Raw genomic sequence first — 20,690 nt, forward strand, 5'->3', positions numbered from 1 at the left:
AGGAACAGGCCCGTCAGCCCTACAAAGGTGCGGCGATCATGATGCCCGTCCAAACTAAAACCTTCTGTATTTCCCAGATCCATATCCCTCTAGCATCCACACATTTCTGGTAGTGTAGTGACCAGAATTGTATACAATATCCAAATGTGGCCTAACTGTACAGCTGCAGCATGACTTGCCAATTTTTATACTCAATGCCCCGGCTGATGAAGGCAAGCATGGCATTTGCTTTCTTGACTACCTTATTCACTTGCGTTACCACTTTCAGAGATTTGTGGACCTGGACACCCAGATCTCTCTATCATTTACTGTATAATTCCCATAATTCTTCAAAAATGCAGGCCATCACATTTGTTTGGATTGAACTCCGTCTGCCATTCCTCGACCCAAGTCTCCAACTGATCTATATCCTGCTGTATCCTCTGACAATCCTCTTCACTATCTGCAACTCTACCAATATTTGTGTCGTCCGCTGCTGCGACTAGCCTCGGTGACTCTGGATCAGTCTCGGCCTTGAACACTCTCAACCGTTATGACGACCGTATTCATCAACGGGCACGAGACGTCCTGCCTAATCGACTCTGGGAGCACGGAGAACTTCATACACCCCGACACGATAAGGCACTGTCCTCTCCTCATCCACCCCGTTAATCAAAAATTCTCCCTGGCCTCCGGTTCACACTCAGTGGCGATAAAGGGGTTTTGTGTAGCAAACCTCACAGTCCAGGGAAGGGAGTTCAAAAATTTCCGTCTCTACGTCCTTCCCCACCTTTGCGCGGTTACACTCCTGGGTTTAGACTTCCAGTGTAACCTTCAAAGACTGACCTTCCAATTCGGCGGCCCTATACCCCCCTTACTGTCTGCGGCCTCGTGACCCTTAAGGTCGACCCGCCTTCCCTGTTTGTGAACCTCACCCCGGATTGCAAACCCATTACCACCAGGAGCAGATGGTACAGTGCCCAGGATCGGATCTTTATTAGGTCAGAGGTCCAAAGGTCACCATCTGCAGCCACGATCAGCAGGACCATGACACCAACCTCCGAAAATTCCTCCAGACCACTGAAATCCTTAACCTTACATACAACAAGGATAAATGCGTGTTTAGCACCGACCGTCTAGCCATCCTTGGCTACGTAGTGCGAAATGGAGTTATAGGCCCCGACCCTGAACACATGCGCCCATTTATGGAGTTCCCCCTCCCTCACTGCTCCAAGGCCCTGAAACGCTGCCTGGGGTTTTTCAGCAACTACGCTCAGTGGGTACCCAACTACGCGGACAAGGCCCGCCTCCTGATCCAATCCACAGTTTTCCCTCTGTCGATAGAGGCCCGGCAGGCCTTCAGCCGCATCAAAGCAGACATTGCAAAGACCACGATGCACGCCATCGACGAGTCCCTCCCCTTCCAGGTCGAGAGCGATGCGTCCGACGTAGCTCTGGTGGCCACCCTCAACCAAGCGGGCAGACCCGTGGCCTTCTTCTCCCGTACCCTCCATGCTTCCGAAATCTGCCACTCCTCAGTCGAAAAGGAGGCCCAGGCCATAGTAGAAGCTGTGCGACATTGGAGGCATTACCTGGCCAGCAGGAGATTCACTCTCCTCACTGACCAACGGTCGGTGGCTTTCATGTTTGATAATGCACAGCGGGGCAAGATAAAAAAAACGACAAGATCTTGCGGTGGAGGATCGAACTCTCCACCTACAACTACGAGATCTTGTATCGTCCCGGGAAGCTAAACGAGTCTCCAGACTCATGTGCCACCGCACAAGTGGACCGCCTCCGGGCCCTCCACGAGGACCTCTGCCACCCGGGGTTCACTCGATTTTTCCACTTCATCAAGACCCGCAACCTGCCCTATTCCATCGAGGAGGTCAGAACAGCCACCAGGAACTGCCAAATCTGCACGGCGTGCAAACTGCACTTCTACCGGCCAGAGAAAGCGCACCTGATGAAGGCTTCCCCTCCCTTTGATCGCCTCAGCATGGACTTCAAACGCTCCCTCCCCTCCACCGACCGCAACATGTACTTCCTGAACGTGATTGACGAGTACTCCCCGTTCTCATTCGCCATCCCCTGTCCCGACATGACCGCAACCACCGTCATCAAGGCCCTCCATAGCATCTTTGCATTGTTCGGGTTCCCCGCTTACATACACAGTGATAGGGGGTCCTCCTTTATGAGCGACGGCATCGCCTCGAGCAGGACGACCAGTTACAACCCCCGGGGTGACGGACAGGTAAAGAGGGAGAATGGAACCGTCTGGAAGACCGTCCTACTGGCCCTACGGTCCAGGAACCTCCCAGTATCCCGCTGGCAAGATGTCCTCCCGGATGCCCTCCACTCCATCCGGTCACTGCTTTGTACGACCACCAATCAGACACCTCACGAACGTCTCCTTGTCTTCCCTAGGAAGTCCTCCTCGGGGACCTCGCTCCCGACCTGGCTGGCAGCACCCGGACCCATCCTGCTTCGAAAACACGTGCAGGGGCACAACTCGGACCCGTTGGTCGAGAGGGTCCATCTGCTCCATGCTAACCCCCAGTACATCTACGTGGCATACCCCGATGGCCGACAAGATACGGTCTTCCTACGGGACCTGGCACCCACCGGAACCCCATGCACATTCCAGCCACCAGTCCCACCCTCCCCTCCACCGCAGCATCTTACAGGAGGATCGGTCCTTCAGCCGCCCCCGTCTAGGCCCCCCCACCCACCGATGCCCCCCAGGTCAGCCGTTTTTCCCACCAGGGGTGACGAAGTTGCCATGGAGATCGAAGCCACTCTCCCGGAGTCACAGGCACCCGAGCCTCCACCGGAGTCACCACCGAAGCTCCGACGATCACAAAGGATGACCAGGGCTCCCGATTGACTGATTGCTTCATTTTAACTGTAATCTGTAAATTTTAACCATCAAATGTACATAGCTACCAGACTTGTAAATAGTTACTAAACACTGAACGGAGGTATTATGGTACCTCCATAACTAATTATACCATGTTGCTATGTTTTGTAGTTTCTGGCCACCACCCTCGCCGGACTCTTTTTTAAACAGGGGGTGAATGTGGTATTATAAGTATTACGGTACCTGATAGGCTAAAGCACCATTGGTGGAAACTGTATACTTTCTATAATAGGTAGAGTGTATAATAGCTCCGCCCTGATAGGCGGGGTAAAAGAACCCGTGCCGCCCCAGCAACCCTCATTCTGTACCTGAGCTGCTGGGAAACATCTAGCTTATTAAAGCCGTCAGTTGGACTACAACCTCGTTTTAGTGGTCATTGATCGTGCATCACTGTCATTGCCCTTTCGAGGCAGATTGTTGATTCGGAGGGTGGGACTTCTGGCAGGCCAGCAACCACTTAAAGGGAGCGTGTAGCCCTTAAAGGGGAGGTGGAATTTTTCAAAAGTGGCCAATGAGGTAGCAGGCAACATGATGTTGTCGAGGATCTCCCACTTTCTCTGCCGCAACCGTGGGAGATGCTTGTGGAACAAGTGAGGAACACAGAGGATGTTTTTATATCTTCAGAAGGTGATTGGTTCTCCATCAAATTATCATCAGCAATGAAGCAAGGTGGCATAGGAGGTCAATGCAGTGAGGGCATGTGCAGTCCTCTTGCAGAGAAGTTTTTATTTATTGTTTCATAGGATGTAGGTGTCATTAGTTATTTATTGCCCATCCCTAATCACCCTTGTGAGCCACCATCTTGAACCGTGACAGTCCATGTAGTATGTACACCCACAGTGCTGTTAGGGACAGAATTCCAGGATTCTGACTCAGCAACAGTGAAGCAACGGCGATACATATCCCAGTCAGAATAGGGTGTGACTAGGAGGGGAGCTTCCAGGTGGTGGCGGTTCCATGCATTTGCTGCCCTTGTCCTTCTAGGTGGTAGAGTTTGCGATTTGGAAGATGCTGTTGGAGAAGCCTTGGTGAGTTGCTGCAGTGCATCTTGTAGATGGTACACACTGCTGCCACTGTGCGTTGGTGGTGGAGGAAATGGGCACTGAAGGTGATGGGGTGCCAATCAAGCCGGCTTCTTTGTTCTGAATGGAATCAAACTTCATGGATGTTGTTGGAGCTTGATCCATCCAGGCAAGTGGAGAGTATATCCTGCCTTATACCCTGTATATGGTGAGGCCCTGCTTTGATTCCTAAATTGAGGCCTGTACAAAAATTGAAATAGGTATGTGTCCAGTGGTGAGTCTGCACGGTACTTTGCACTTTTCAAATGAATTTGGTTCAGGACATTTTTAGATGTAAAAGGGGTGAAAATAGATCCACCCATCATTTTGAACCTTTTGTCTCAAGCTTGCTTCCCACCTGTTTTAAAACACCCAAAAGAGAGAACAAATAATCTTATTAAAGCACTTTAATAGTCAGCACATCAGAGTTTAAAGGCCACAGAAAGAAGACTTTCACTTTTTTCTCAGGGATCTTTGAGCTTGACATTATAGAATCGCAGAATCATAGAATCCCTCCAATGCACTGATCATTTGAAAGACAACCATATCCAGGCCCAAACTTCACCCTATTCCTGCAACCCTATCCTAAGGGGCAATTTTAGCATGGCCAGTCAACCTAACTAGCACATCTTTGGACTGTGGGAGGAAACTGGAGTGCCCAGAGGAAACCCACACAGACATGGGGAGGACTCCGCACACACAGTCACCCAAATCAAACTTGAGTCCTTGGTGCTGTGAGGCAGCAGGGCTAACCACGATGCCACCGTGTCGCCTCAATGTGCAGATCAGAGAGTTTTAAAGGCTTAGGATGGGAACCCTATCCTGGGAAAGACCACCCACCTGAGGCTTTTAGGCCAACCCAACCCGCCCAGACCTTACCATCCTTGAAGGACCCATCTCAGCATCCTGGAGGCAGGTGTAGAGGGGGTACTCACACCTTGCCCCCTTGGAGTCCAAGGTCCCGGATTGGGAATGAGGGGGGACTGAGGGAGGATTCTGATGGGGTACAAAGGAGTGTGGCTGAAGGGGGGTACTGAGGGGGCAGCTGAAGGGAGGGAACTGAAGGGGAGAGGGGTGAGTGCTGTTAGGGGGGCCTTTGCCAGCAAATTGGGGTGGGGGGGTGGGGGGTGGGGGGGGGGGGGGCTTGTCAGTGATTGGGGGGGGAGGCTAGGTGCCTTTGAAAAAGGTGCCCCGAACAGAGGTGCAGGAATGTCAGCAAGATTCAGCCCTTGACCTCTCAGATCCAGTGGAAAAACTGATCTTTGTTAAAATTTTCCGTGCCATTCAATGGCGCATCACTCCTCATGCCAGCAGGAATCGGTCGGGATTCTCTGCTGGCAGGAGAACTTAGTTTGAAAACATGAGAATTGCAACTTCCTTTAATATGTAACAATGAGCTAGATCCTCCGCCACTGGTAGCGGAGTTCCCGATGCAGCAGAGAACCAAGTACTGGGGACAAAACGAGATTGGTGCCAATCTGTTCCTGATGCTTTTGTCCCCTGTTGGCATCAACATCATGTCCCGTACCAGCTAAAGTATGCAAATGAGTCAAAATGACTCATTTCCCTCTATTAGAGGGATGGACACCAAATTCGCCATGTCTCCGTGATTCTCTGGCCCTCTAGGCCGAGATTCACGCAGGGGTGGATTGGTACAAGCATTGGCCACCGTGGCCCTGATGTGGTGGAATCTGAGGTGCGCCAAGTGGGTAAATATTTAAGGTAGGTGCCCCCAAAGTCCAATGTACTCCACACAGCAAATACGTGAATCATGTCTGCTCTGAAATTAGGATTGCGAAGTAGGGGAATGTTTGTTTCAGGGAGGTGAACATGTCTCCGGGCCCTGCGCATGCACTCAAATACTGTCATTGGGCTGGGGTCATGTTTGAAGGAAACACAATAATGACAATGTCCCAGTTAATTCTATCCCTGAGCTTCAGTACTGTCATTACCCAGGAATAATAGTCATTGAACAAGGCCACGCTAATCTAGAATTGGCCAAATATCTATGAGATCTACTGTGCTTGTTTATTGTTTAATACTATAAATGTAATGCGAGCCAATGTAGCACACATATCAGTCTATCGTTATTTGTTTGTAAGGACTGAATAGGTTAAAATTGAGCTTGAGAGCAGCTATCACTTTCATTTTTGAAATGTATTGTAGCCGCTTTGTATAGTTATTGTGTGAAGACAATCAGGACATATCATGTGCCATCTCATCAAGTTATATGATTACATTGTCCTAAATATTGGTTCCCTAGCATGCATACATTAAGTGCTAAACTGAAATTGTGGGACTGTACACAATATATGTGTCAGCATATCACATACACGATTACTTTTCAGCAAGTCATCAAAAATAAGGGCAGCTGAGCACTTGCTTTTGGCAGCCTGCCCTGCACTTTGCAGTCAGAAGCATCAACAGTACTGTCAACAAACTCACTGCGGGGGGAGAGCCAATCCACAAGATTTCAAACAACCCACAGCGAATGTATTCAGCTTCCACCTATGAAACTGAAGCAAGCAAGACTCCTAACAGGCCCAACCAGTCCATTCATGACAACAGACGCTCCAGAGTAATAATTCCACCACAAATGTCAGCAGGAGCTGCTGCACATCCACAGCATAAAAAGAGAACTTTGCCAGTCAAATTCTGACAACATGGGCGGGATTCTCTAATCGCCGACGGCAAAATCACGTTCCGCGATCGGCCGGAGAATCCACGAATCGAGGGCGGTGCTGTTTTTGAGGGGGCGGAGCATCGACACACGCTGTATGGACGGCCTTAGGATGTCACCCGAGGCCCTCCACCAATGCTTTGCCCCGATGGGCCGACTCCCCGACGGCGTGGGGTGCGTGTCCTCGCAACGTTCAGGGACCTCGCGTGGCGGCTGCGGAGTGTGTCTGTTGATACAGTTCCGCTGACGGGGGGGGGGGGCTTCGGGAGGGGCTGGTGGGCTGGTGGGGGGTGGTCTGGGGGTGGCGAGGGGAATTACAGTTGGGCAGTTTTTGGCAGGCCGGGTCTGCACGTGGCCGGTGCCATGTTGCACGGTGCAGCCGCTGCAGGCCTCCGCCGTGCACATGCACGGCCACGGACCCAGCCATTCTGCGGCCGTATCTGCAGGTAAAGCTGGGCTTTACGCTGTGCGGCTGCTAGCCCCCCACCGGGCGGAGGATCGGTGCAGGGAAGGGGCTGACTTTCTGGTCGTAAGACCAGACGGATCCTGTGGACATAGCCGTTGAATTAGAGTATCCTACTCCATAAATTCAAGTGGGTTTAACTATGGTGCACTACCCCCTATATGTGATTATAATATGAATGCTCTCCATGAAGTTCTTAGCTCCCAGGTTTATTCCATTGCTGAGAGAGACCTGCATAACTCACTCATCACTTTGACTCTTGTACGGTGTGAGACCTCCTGCAGTTGTCAAACAAAAATGAACTCAGAATGCTATCTGAAACATTGTTGTTTATGTTGACATTAGAAATATTGGGTGGTCGATCGTTATCATTTGCTAATGCTGCATAATTTGATGAGATTTCAACAGGGGTTTGGATTTACTGCCTCCAGCATGGAAACCTCTGGAAACCTGCCAGTGACAGAGAGGTGCGATCGGATGGCAATTCATGAGGTGATAAGATTTTTGATTGCCAGATATGAAAAAAGCAGTTTTCTCAGTCCCCTCTGGCTAATGTCTTGCAAAGAGTTCCAGTGATCATTGATATACTTCAGAAGGTTGAAAACTTTCAAACAGACACAATCAAGTAAGGGGGTGGTCCCTTAGGTATTATTGATGGGACAGCAAACAGGCAAGACAGTCACCATTCACTGCAATGAGATGATGATCTGGTGGGATTTGCAGTTGCACAACAGGAGATGCTTAGCAATAACTCTGTAGGAAAATAGAGTTTGGGATGTTAAACCGGAGCGAAGCAGAGGGGCCTGAGTTTGCTGGAAGCACTATCCAGGCGAGAGGGTCCACAGAGAGAGAGAGAGAGAGAATGTGAATATTTCAAAAGCAATTCATCCATAGGCTTAGATAGGAGATGATCACAAACCTCAATAGCTGCTGCTTTTTTAAGCTGGTGGTCAGGCATTGTCCAGTGTTGTGAAATTCGCCACTGACCTCAATTCTCTGGCTCCTTCCAACATGCCACTGGAGACATCTCAAGAGTTGGCTGCACATTAACATTAAGGCAGATAACCAATGGTTTGTTTGGCATAGCATTGTGAGGTACCCTCAATAACGAAGCTTAGAGATTAAACTGTAAAGAAGGCTTTATTAGACTAAGAACTATGTTAGAGCTGAGACAAGTGCTGACTGCTACACAGCCCATGAGGCAGCCCTTTATGGATGGCTCACAGATGGGCGGAGCCAGAGGCGGAGTCCCCAGGGTTCCAAGCCCGGTCTTAAAGGGGACATCGCCTTACATGATGATAAGGCAGTAACCGTTCATCACATTCACCCCCTGTTTAAAAAGAGTCCGGCGGGGGTGAAGTGCCATCATAGGTCCATCCGTCTCGGTGCCGGTTCGTCCTCAGCGACCTCCTCAATTCGGGCAGAGGTGCGGCGGGCACGGAAGTCCTGGTTGAGGGCACATCCGGGAGCACAGCGGTCGGAGCTTCGGTCCGGGTTGGGGCAGGGGGACTAGGCAGGGCCAGGGGTAGCGGTGCCGGCGCCGGCGGGGTGTGTAAAGGGTGTGCAAGGTAGGTGCTCACCAATGGGGGGTAGGGCCGGAAGGGGGTGTGTTGTAGGGGGCACCGGGTCCTGCAGGGGGGCGGTGCGGGAAGGGGGCGTCTGTGGTGGGGGATCCAGTGGGTGCCAGATCCTGGAGGGAAGCCGTATCTTGCCTGCCGTCGGGGTACTCGACGTAGGCGTAACTGGGGTTGGCGTGGAGCAGCCGGACCCTTTCGACCAGGGGGTCCGTTTTATGGCTCCTCGCGTGCCTCCGGAGGAGAACAGGTCCCGGAGCCATCAGCCAAGGTGGAAGCGAGACACCGGAGGTAGACTTACTGGGGAAGACAAACAATCGAGTGTGAGGGGTCTCATTCGTGGGCGTGCAGAGGAGCGACCTAATGGAGTGTAGGACATCAGGTAGGACCTCCTGCCAGCGGGTGGTTGGGAGACATCTCGACCGCAGGGCCAGAAGGACAGCCTTCCACACTGTCGCCTTCTCCCTCTCCACTTGCCCGTTTCCCCGTAACTGGTCGTTCTGCTCGAGGCGATGCCTTTGCTGAGCAGATACTGACGCAGTTCATCGCTCATGAACGATGTACCCTGGTGGATATAAGCGGGGAAACCAAACAGGGTGAAGATGCCGTGCAGTGCCTTAATCACAGTGGCTGAGGTCATGTCGGGGCAGGGAATGGCGAATGGGGAACAGGAGAACTCATCGATCACGGTGAGGAAATAGGCATAACGATTGGAGGACGGGAGGGGCCCCTTGAAGTCCACGCTCAGTCGCTCAAAGGACCCGAGGCCTTCACGAGCCGAACCTTGTCTGGCCGATAGAAGTGCGGTTTGCACTCCGCACAGACTTGGCAGGTCCTGACCATGGCCTTGACCTCCTTGGTTGAGTAAGGTAGGTTGCGGGACTTGATAAAATGGACGAGCCGGGTAACCCCCGGGTGGCAGAGGTCATTGTGGATGGCTTGCAGGCGGTCCTCCTGCGCGTTGGCGCATGTGCCGCGGGACAGGGCATCTGGGGGATCGTTGAGCTCCCCTGGACGATACTTGATATCGTACGAGTAGGTGGAGAGTTCGATCCTCCACCTCAAAATTTTATCGTTTTTTATTTTGCCCCGTTGCGTGTTATCGAACATATAGGCGACTGACCATTGGTCAGTGACGAGGGTAAACCTCCTACCGGCGAGGTAGTATCTCCAGCGCCGCAAAGCCTCCACAATGGCTTGTGCCTCCTTTTCGACTGCAGAGTGTCGAACCTCAGAGGCAGTGAGGGTTCGGGAGAAGAACGCTACTGGTCTAGCTTACTGATTGAGGGTAGCAGCCAGGGCGATGTCTGATGCATCGCTCGCTACCTGGAAAGGGATGGTTTCGTCCACCGCGTACATAGCGGCCTTGATGATGTCGGCCTTGATGCGGTTGAAGGCCAATTGAGCCTCAGCCGAGAGGGGAAAAGTGGTGGTCTTTAGGAGTGGGCGGGCTTTGTCCGCATACTTGGGGACCCACTGGGCGTAATAGGAGAAAAGCCCCAAGCACCGTTTGAGGGCCTTGAGGCTGCGGGGGAGAGGGAGTTCCTTAAGGGGGCGCATGCGGTCGGGGTCGGGACCTAGGACCCCTCTTCTACGACATATTCGAGGATGGCCAGCCGGGTGGTGTGGAAAACGCATTTGCCCTCGTTATAGGTCAGGTTAAGGGCTCGGGCGGTCTGGAGGAACTTTTTGAGGTTAGCGTCATGGTCCTGCTGGTCATGGCCGCAGATGGTGACATTGTCCAAGTACGCAAACCGTACTGGTCCACCATTTGGTCCATCGCCCTTTGAAAGACGGAGACCCCATTTGTGACACCGAAGGGGACCCTGAGGAAGTGGAAGAGCTGGCCGGCTGCTTCGAAGGTAGTATAGGGGCGGTCTTTTGGTCGGATGGGGAGCTGGTGGTAGGCGGATTTGAGGTCGACCGTGGAAAAGACTCGGTATTGGGTGATCCGATTTACCATTTCCGCGATGCGAGGAAGGGGGTACGCATCAAGCTGCGTGAATCGGTTTATGGTCTGGCTATAATCCATGACCATCCGTTTCTTCTCCCAGGACCGGACTACCACCACTTGCGCTCTCCAAGGGTTGCTAGCCTCGATGACCCCCTCTCCCAGTAAACGCTGGACCTCTGACTTGATAAAAGCCATATCTTGGGCACTGTAGCGCCGGCTCCTGGTGTCGACGGGTTTACAGTCAGGAGTGAGATTCGCGACTAGCGAGGGGGGTGCGACTTTCAGTGTCGCAAGGTAGCATACCGTGAGGGGGGGCAAGGATCCGCCGAACTTCAGTGTCAGGCTTCGGTGGCTGCACTGGAAATCCAGTCCGAGCAGCAGGGGGAGCACAGAGGTGAGGGAGGATATAAAATTTGAAACGGGTGTATTTGGCACCCTGGATCGAGAGATCCGCAATACAGTACCCCTTGATTTGTACCGAGTGGGACCCGGATGCGAGGGCTATGGTTTGGGATGCGGGATGGGTGCGTAGGGAGCAGCGCCTTACCGTTTCAGGGTGGATAAAGCTCCCCGTGCTCCCGGAGTCGAAGAGGCATGCATTGTGGCGCCCGTTGACCTGGACCTGCATCATGGAGTTCTGCAGGTGTTTTGGCCAAGTTTGGTCGAGGGTGATCGCACCCACTCGCGGGTAGTCGGAGTCCTCACCCGAGTCGGACTCGTAAAATGGCCACCGCCGTCGGTCGCAAGTGTCGGGTCGGGAAGATGGCCGCCACCAAGATGGCCGCTCCCATGATTCGCACGAGGCTGATGACGTGTCAGAAAGGGGCGTGTCGGGTCGGTGCGCAGCTGCATTGCGAGGCCTGCGGGCCTGAGAGCCTGATCTTCGGGCCGGCTGTTCTTTGTTTTTCTGGCCCCTGGGTCTGGCCAGGCAGACCCGTGCAAAATGCCCTTTCTTCCCGCAGTCGCTGCAGATCGCGGAGCGGGCTGGGCAGCGTGGGCGTGGGTGCTGGCCCTGTCCGCAGAAGTAGCACGGTGTGCCCCCATGGTAAGCGGGCCGCCGAGTGGCGCAGGCCTGTAATACGGCTGAGCCGGAGGAAGTCCGGGGGGGGGCTCGCAGAGTCCGCGGGGTACGTACCCAAGTTATGTCGGGCCATCTCCAGCAAGGAGGCGAGCGTTAGCGTGTCCTGCAGGTCATTTGCCCCGTTTTCGAGCAGCCACTGCCGGATGTAGGTCGAGCGGATGCCAGACACGAAAGCGTCTCTGATGTGCATGTTCATATGGACTTCCCCTGTCACATCCTGGTGGTCACAGTCCCAGGCAAGCGCGGTGAGTTTCTCAACAAACTCGTCGAGCGATTCCCCCGAGTGCTGCCGGCCGGTAAAGAGCAGATGCCGGGTGTGCACCTCATTGATGGGTTTGACAAACCGCTTGTAGAGTAACTCGATCGCCTCATCATAAGTTGTCGCCTTTTCGAGCGTGGCAGAGATTCTGTGACTCACCCGGGCGTGGAGTAGACACAGCTTGCGTGGCCCCAGGATGGGAGTCTCTGCGCAGTCCAGGTAGGCCTCGAAGCACCGCAACCAGTATTTAAAAATTTCCTTCGCCTCCGGTGTTCGTGCTTCCAGATTGAGCTTCTCTGGTTTTAGGCCTGCGTCCATCCTGAATCTAGTTTAGTCTAATAAATTGAGATACCCTCAATAACGAAGCTTAGAGATTAAACTGTAAAGAAGGCTTTATTAGACTAAGAACTATGTTAGAGTTGAGACAAGTGCTGACTGCCACGCAGCCCATGAGGCAGCCCTTTATATATGGCTCACAGATGGGCGGAGCCAGAGGCGGAGTCCCCAGGGTTCCAAGCCCGGTCTTAAAGGGGACATCACCTTACATGATGATAAGGCAGTAACCGTTCATCACACATTGTCTTACACAAATTCCACTGCAAGCTCAATAATAGAATGAGAGTGGAGTGACATTTCCTGGAGGTACATTGAGCCATCAATTGCATAAGCATTGTGGTCCAAGGATCACAGAATCAACCAGAGGTTTGTATCAACTGCAAAGGATTGGGGGCGACAGTTTTGGTTATGGATCAGCATATCCAAGGCCTGGGGCATTCTGTGCAGGCACTGGCCGAGGCCCAGGTCAGGGTTGCCGCCTCACAAGCAACCATGTCCCAGAGCCACGTGGAAATCGCTGTCACGCTGCTGAGCATGGCCCAGTCACAGCAGGCCGTGGCTGGGAATGCTGGTGACATTGCCCAGGCACCGGCTGACATGGCGCAGACACAGAGGGAGGTGGCCCAGTCCCAGAAGGAGGTGGCGCAGTCACTGGCTGATGTGACACAAATCCAGAAGGTAGTGGCACAGTTGCAGCGTGATGTGGTGCAGTCCCAGATGGAGATGGTCCACACCCTGTGGTCCATGGCTGTTTGTATGCAGTCCTGGCCTTCAGGACTGGCAGCGCCATGTGGCAGGGGAGCCTCAGGGGATGGCTCCGCTCGCACCCCCCGTGGAGTAGCCCGGGGCCATTGGGCAGCCTGAGGGAGGATGAAGTGATGGGGCCCGTGCCGGACTCCCACAGGGAGATATTGGAGCAGCATCTCGGACCCCTGCCCCCCCCCCCCCCTCCCCAACACACCCCTCCCTCCTGTCCTGGTGCCTCCGGTGGGCAACAGGCAGAACAGGGTGGCACCACGCCACCGGGGACACCCGAGCAGCACTGAGCCTCATCCATGCCCCGTCGCCTCAGAAGACGCCAGCTATTGGGGACCCAGGTGCCAAGGCAGGAATCACAGCAGGCCGCCTCCACCCCTGATGTACCATCCGGGGAACCACCGAGACGTAGCATTTGGGTTAAGGCCTGTAAGGCCAGGAAGTCAGACATCAGTTAGGTTGACACGGGTGCAGGACATGGTGTAGTTATAGGGGCAAGAGCACACATCTGTAAATATTTGTTCACATTAAACACTTGTTACCACCGTTACAATCTGGCCCATGGGTTGTGAGGGGTGGGCTGGGCTGGCAGGGGGGTGGGGGGTGGGAATGGGCAGACGTTGAGAGGAATGTGTGGACCCTGTGGGTGACTTGGGCTCCACACCCCACATCCCCCAGCCCCGTCCGTCTCCACCACCGCCACCCCGGATTCGATGGAATGGCCAGCTCACATACAGGGGTCACCCAGATGGACGGTGAAAAGTGCAACCGTGGGCAGGAGTCAGACATTGCCAAATGATGTGGAGCACCAGAACTCATCACAGACCGAGTGCCATCATCCTCCATCCCATGGACCATACCAGCTGTTACTGCCAACCTCGGGCTCCCAACCCACAGTGCAGCAGATATGTCTCATGAGGCAGTCACAGGCGGGGAAGGGGGGGGGGGAGCGGTGACTGGTTGGGAGGGCAGGGGGCGGTGGGGAGAAGGGAGAGGGTGTAAGAACATAAGAACATAAGAACTAGGAGCAGGAGGAGGCCATCGGCCCCTCGTGCCTGCTCCGCCATTCAATGAGATCATGGCTGATCTTTTGTGGACTCAGCTCCACTTTCCGGCCCGAACACCATAACCCTTAATCCCTTTATTCTTCAAAAAACTATCTATCTTAAAAACATTTAATGAAGGAGCCTCAACTGCTTCACTGGGCAAGATATTCCATAGATTCACAACCCTTTGGGTGAAGAAGTTCCTCCTAAACTCAGTCCTAACTCTACTTCCCCTTATTTTGAGGCTATGCCCCCTAGTTCTGCTTTCACCCGCCAGTGGAAACAACCTGCCCGCATCTATCTTATCTATTCCCTTCATAATTTTATATGTTTCTATAAGATCCCCCCTCATCCTTCTAAATTCCAATGAGTACAGTCCCAGTCTACTCAGCCTCTCCTCGTAATCCAACCCCTTCAGCTCTGGGATTAACCTAGTGAATCTCCTCTGCACACCCTCCAGTGCCAGTACGTCCTTTCTCAGGTAAGGAGACCAAAACTGAACACAATACTCCAGGTGTGGCCTCACTAACACCTTATACAATTGCAGCATACCCTCCCTAGTCTTAAACTCCATCCCTCTAGCAATGAAGGACAAAATTCCATTTGCCTTCTGAATCACCTGTTGCACCTGTTAACCAACTTTTTGCGACTCATGCACTAGCACACCCAGGTCTCTCTGCACAGCAACATGTTTTAACATTTTATCATTTAAATAATAATCCCTTTTGCTGCTTTTCCTACCAAAATGGATAATCTCACATTTGTCAACATTGTATTCCATCGACCAGACCCTGACCCATTCACTTAGCCTATCCAAATCCCTCTGCAGACTTCCAGTATCCTCTGCACGTTTTGCTTTACCACTCATCTTAGTGTCATCTGCAAACTTGGACACATTGCTCTTGGTCCCCAACTCCAAATCATCTATGTAAATTGTGAACAATTGTGGGCTCAACACTGATCCCTGAGGGACACCACTAGCTACTGATTGCCAACCAGAGAAACACCCATTAATCCCCACTCTTTGTTTCCTATTAATTAACCAATCCTCTATCTATGCTACTACTTTCCCCTTAATGCCATGCATCTTTATCTTATGCAGCAACCTTTTGTGTGGTACCTTGTCAAAGGCTTTCTGGAAATCCAGATATACCACATCCATTGGCTCCCCGTTATCTACCGCACTGGTAATGTCCTCAAAAAATTCCACTAAATTAGTTCGGCAAGACCTGCCCTTTATGAACCCATGCTGCGTCTGCCCAATGGGACAATTTCCATCCAGATGCCTCGCTATTTCTTCCTGAATGATAGATTCCAGCATCTTTCCTACTACCAAAGTTAAGCTCAATGGCCCGCTTTCTGCCGACCTTCTTTTTTAAACAGTGGTGTCAAGTTTGCTAATTTCCAATCCGCCGGGACCACCCCAGAGTCTAGTGCATTTTGGTAAATTATCACTAGTGCATTTGCAATTTCCCTAGCCACCTCTTTTAGCACTCTGGGATGCATTCCATCAGGGCCAGGAGATTAGTCTACCTTTAGTCCCATTAGCTTGCCCATCACTACCTCCTTAGTGATAACAATCATCTCAAGGTCCTCACCTGTCATAGCCTCATTTCCATCAGTCACTGGCATGTTATTTGTGTCTTCCACTGTGAAGACCGACCCAAAAAACCTGTTCAGTTCCTCAGCCATTTCCTCATCTCCCATTATTAAATCTCCCTTCTCATCCTCGAAAGGACCAATATTTACCTTCGCCACTCTTTTTTGTTTTATATATTTGTAGAAACTTTTACTATCTGTTTTTATATTCTGAGCAAGTTTACTCTCATAATCTATCTTACTCTTCTTTATAGCTTTTTTAGTCGCTTTTTGTTGCCCCCCTAAAGATTTCCCAGTCCTCTAGTCTCCCACTAATCTTTGCCACTTAGTATGCTTTTTCCTTCAATTTGATACTCTCCCGTATTTCCTTAGATATCCACGGTCGATTTTCCCTCTTTCTACCGTCCTTCCTTTTTGTTGGTATAAACTGAGCACTGTGAAAAATTGCTTGGAAGGTTCTCCACTGTTCCTCAACTGTTTCACCATAAAGTCTTTGCTCCCAGTCTACCTTAGCTCTTCTCTCATCCCATTATAATCTCCTTTGTTTAAGCACAAAACACCAGTGTTTGAATTTACCTTCTCACCCTTCTTCTGTATTTTAAATTCCACCATATTGTGATCACTCCTTCCGAGAGGATCCCTAACTATGAGAGATCATTAATCAATCCTGTCTCATTACACAGGACCAGGTCTAGGACGCTTGTTCCCTCATAGGTTCCATTGCATACTGTTTTAGGAAACTGTCGCGGATACATTCTTTAAACTCCTCCTCAAGGCTGCCTTGACCGACCTGGTTAAACCAAACAACATGTAGATTAAAATCCCCCATGATAACTGCTGTACCATTTCTACATGCATCTGTTATTTCTTTGTTTATTGCCTGCCCCACCATAATGTTACTATTTGTTGGCCTAAAGACTACTTTTTCGCCTTACTATTCCTGATTTCCACCCAAATGGATTCAACCTTATCCTCCATAGCACCGATGTCATCCTTACTATTGCCCGGATGTCATCCTTAAATAACAGAGCTACACCACCTCCCTTACCATCCACTCTGTCCATCCGAATAGTTTGATACCCTCAGATATTTAATCTTGACCATCCTTTAACCATGTTTCAGTAATGGCCACTAAATCATTGTCATTCACGATGACTTGTGCCATCAACTCATTTACCTTATTCCGAATACTATGAGCATTCAGGTAAAGTACACTTATGTTGGCTTTTATACCTCTGTTTTGAATCTTAACACCTCGATCAGTAACCTCTCCTAAGTTATATTTCCTCTTAACTTTTCTCCTAATTTTCCTTGTCGTTGAACCCATATCTTCATGTAACAACCTGCCACGTTGCTTACCATTTATGTTTTTACTTCCTGTTTTATTCATTTTAGTATTACTGGGCCTATTCACTGAGCTCCCCTCAGTCACTGTGCCTTGCACTGTCGCCCTTTTTGATTTTTGATTATGGCTTCTCTGCCTTACACTTTCCCCCTTACTGCCTTTTGTTTCTGTCCCTGTTTTGCTACCTTCCGACTTCCCACCCCCTGCCACATTAGTTTAAACCCTCCCCATCAGCTCTAGCAAACACCCCCCCCCAGGACATCGATTCTAGTCCTGCCCAGGTGCAGACCGTCCAGTTTGTACTGGTCCCAACTCCCCCAGAACCGGTTCCAATGCCCCAGGAATTTGAATCCCTCCCTCTTGCACCATCTCTCGAGCCACGTATTCATCCTATCTATCCTGACATTCCTACTCTGACTAGCTAGTGGCACTGGTAGCAATCCTGAGATTACTACCTTTGAGGTCCTATTTTTTAGTTTAACTCCGAACTCCCTGAATTCAGCTTGTAGGACCTCGTCCTGTTTTTTTACCTACATTGTTGGTGCCTATGTGCACCACAACGGCTGGCTGTTCACCCCCCCCCCCCCCCCCCCAGAATGTCCTGCAGCCGCTCCGAGACATCCTTGACCCTTGCACCAGGGAGGCAACATACCATCCTGGAGTCTCAATAGCGTCCGCAGAACCGCCTATCTAGTCCCCTTACGATTGAGTCCCCTGTCACTATAGCCCTGCCATTCGTCTTCCTGCCCTGCTGCGCAGCAGAGCCAGCCACGGTGCCATGAACCTGGAGAACTGGACGGAGGAGGACCTTTTAACCTGCCTGCCTCAACATCCACCTCCATTTCTGCTCCTGCTCTTCTTTCGGAGGTGCCAGCTATGATTTCAGCCACTCCTGACTCTGAAAGATGATAATTCCTTGTGAATTCGCTAACTTTTAGAAGTCAGGAACATAACTTTGGGAACTAACTTGATTTGCCCTTCTCGATCAGAAGGGAAAAATCTAGCCATCAGTCTTCCCACATTCAACCATTGGAATGAAGTCAGCATATGTGTGTCAGAGATATTTTAAATTCTATTGTCAGGAATCTGAGACTTCCACATCTCTCTATCTCGGATGAACATATGGCACTTATTTCCATACGCCCATCCTCTATGTCTGTGTGCAGCACAGTTTGAGATTGGGCACCTCCCATCCCTTCCTTCTCACTTACATTTTGTATTCTCTTCTTTTACAGGGTCAGAAAAAAACTGTGACAAAATGGCCAACAGCCTGAAAAGCAAGGCCAAGTACATAATTGGACAATCTAAATTGAGCAGCACCCAACAGCTTGAGATGCCAGGCCTGATGGGAATTCGACCAGGTCCAATAAACACAGATATTGATCGGAGGTGAGCAACAGCAAACTGAATATGTCCTGGAAGCTGGAACTGCAGGTGCTCGACATTGACCAAATAAGGACATTATTTTGTGTATTGGCTGGTATTGACCAGATTCAGAGGCATCTCCGTGCCAGTATTGGCCAGACCCATAGATGGAAAGGGCTATGTGCGCTCCGTACACCTGAAAATTGACCCCTATGAGGTTCCTGACGTCCTTCACATATATGGAATCAAATAATCCCATTGGGTGCTGCGACAGCACCACTCCCCGCCCACTCCGGTAACCTCATTGACTGGAGCAAGAGAGAAAGGAGGGGTTATAAGCTAAGTGAAAAGCTGAGCTTTGACAAAGGGCCATCTGGACTCAAAACATTAGCTCTATTCACTCCTCACAGATACTGCCAGACCTGCTGAGATTTTCCAGCATTTTTTCTTTTAGTTTCAGACTCCAGTATCCGCAGTAATTTGCCTTAATCCGCTGTTGAAACTTATATGGGTGTGAAGAGCGATGGGTATGATGGAGTATAATTGCCAGGACAAAGTTTTATATACCACATAACATAGATAAATTAGTAATTGTACAACTGAACTTTCCCTGAACTGGCTTGGCCAAGAAACCTCCTCACACAGCCAACGCTTGGGCACAGCGCTCCTGCTGTGCATCTCCCTCACCACCTCCAAGCACACCTATTTGTGACAGCAGTTGGTTTATTCCTCCTATTGGATCAAATTATCTTGCGCCAACTTCAAATTGAACCCAGCAGTAAATCAAAGGGGAGCATCTTTCAATCTAGATAACTGCTTTGTTCAACCTGAATCCATGATCATTAATCCTTAATGCCTCCTCCTAAAGCCTCTATTTCCTCCAAGTTCCATTTTTTGCATCGTTTTTTAAATAGTCAATTTCAGATCAAGGTTTGTGGGTGTGCATGGGTCCCCCACCCCATACCCACTCCCCATCAAAGCTTCAAAATGTAAAACTGAAGAAAGAACTTATTTGGGCAACCAAGTTGAAATTGGCCATTTCGACTTGCTGAAATATTCTTCCTCGGTTTCACGCACACATTCCTCCCCCACCCTGCCAGCACTCCACCTTAACACCAGGGCCATTGAATGGATATATGGAGCAGAAATTCTATTGTTGCAACCTGTCTAGTTTTACTGTTGAACTAAAGTAAGCTTTTCCCTTAGAGCTCTCGGTCCCATGCAAAACAATCTTTGAACTTCTTTCCTGATCATTAATTTAGCAAGTACAGAAGTAAAAGAATGGTTAGAATGGAATTTGTTTTTGCTGCAAAATGTAGGTTTGAATGGTTTCTTTTGTACCATAGTGTACAGTTAGATAAGAAAGCCCTAATTAAACTTTATCTTATTCACCATCCATACTTAATGGACATTGACATATGAGATTGGACTAGCTCAGTTAACTAAACCCTTGTCATGGGGTAGGTAATTAACGTTGAAAATATGAGGTCTTTGATCACTCCTGGCTGTTGCTGACCAATATAAATGCAAGGTTAGCACTGAGGAATGTTTGCATACTCCTAACAGTATTTGACTGATTGGTGTTTGTTGTCTTGGTACTATAATAGCTTCGTTTTGTTGCCTGCAATGTTCAGATTACAAAAACCATAAATTCACACCGTCATCTTAACTTTCTTCTTTCCTATTTTCAATTGGGCTATAAATACGCTGACTTGGTGCTGCAAAATAGTGAGGAGGCCTCAGCATACAAACTATTTCATGGAAGCTGCTAAACATTTTCAGAGTGGACAGGTTGATTTACTGTGTGAATAGTCTTGTCACATGTTATTTATATTTCCCAATCTTCAAACAGCGTTGGAATCTTGAGCCTGGTCTCATACAACAAGGAAGATATATCCAGCTCTGCGACCCAGTGATGGTCAGGAAATTATGCATCTGAAAGAGAACATGCTCAGTTTTCATTCCAATAACTTAATCGAAAGGAAAATAAAGTTGGTTCCGTTACAGATGTGCTCTCAAATCCATCTGGGATTTTTTTCAATATTCACTGATCTTAGGTTTATGTGGCACACAGAAAACAATGTTTTTAAACAAGTTGACTGGATGATTATGGAAAGAAGTTAAGATCAATTGCAGTGAAGGGTATAGTAGCCTAACGGAGTGAGCTTGGGTCTTGAAGAGCAAAGTTTATGGAGAGACACACCTTCAGGTAGATCGAAGAGAACGTTATGGAGAACATTAATGAAGAACAGAATAAGGGAGAGGGGGAAAG

At 50.2% G+C, this 20,690-nt stretch overlaps 1 protein-coding gene across 1 annotated transcript in view; it reads left to right on the forward strand.

Moving 5' to 3' along the window:
- Nucleotides 1-20,371, forward strand: part of rassf9 (Ras association domain family member 9) — a 150,945-nt gene extending 130,574 nt beyond the window's left edge. The window contains exons 3-4 of the transcript XR_011936548.1: nucleotides 18,289-18,442; nucleotides 20,271-20,371. The gene's annotated coding sequence lies outside the window, so the exon portion shown is untranslated. The remainder of the gene's footprint in view (nucleotides 1-18,288; nucleotides 18,443-20,270) is intronic.
- The last annotated feature ends 319 nt before the right edge of the window (nucleotides 20,372-20,690 follow it).

This window comes from Scyliorhinus torazame, chromosome 19 (genome assembly GCF_047496885.1).
Source record: "Scyliorhinus torazame isolate Kashiwa2021f chromosome 19, sScyTor2.1, whole genome shotgun sequence".
Classification (NCBI taxonomy): Eukaryota; Metazoa; Chordata; class Chondrichthyes; order Carcharhiniformes; family Scyliorhinidae; genus Scyliorhinus; species Scyliorhinus torazame.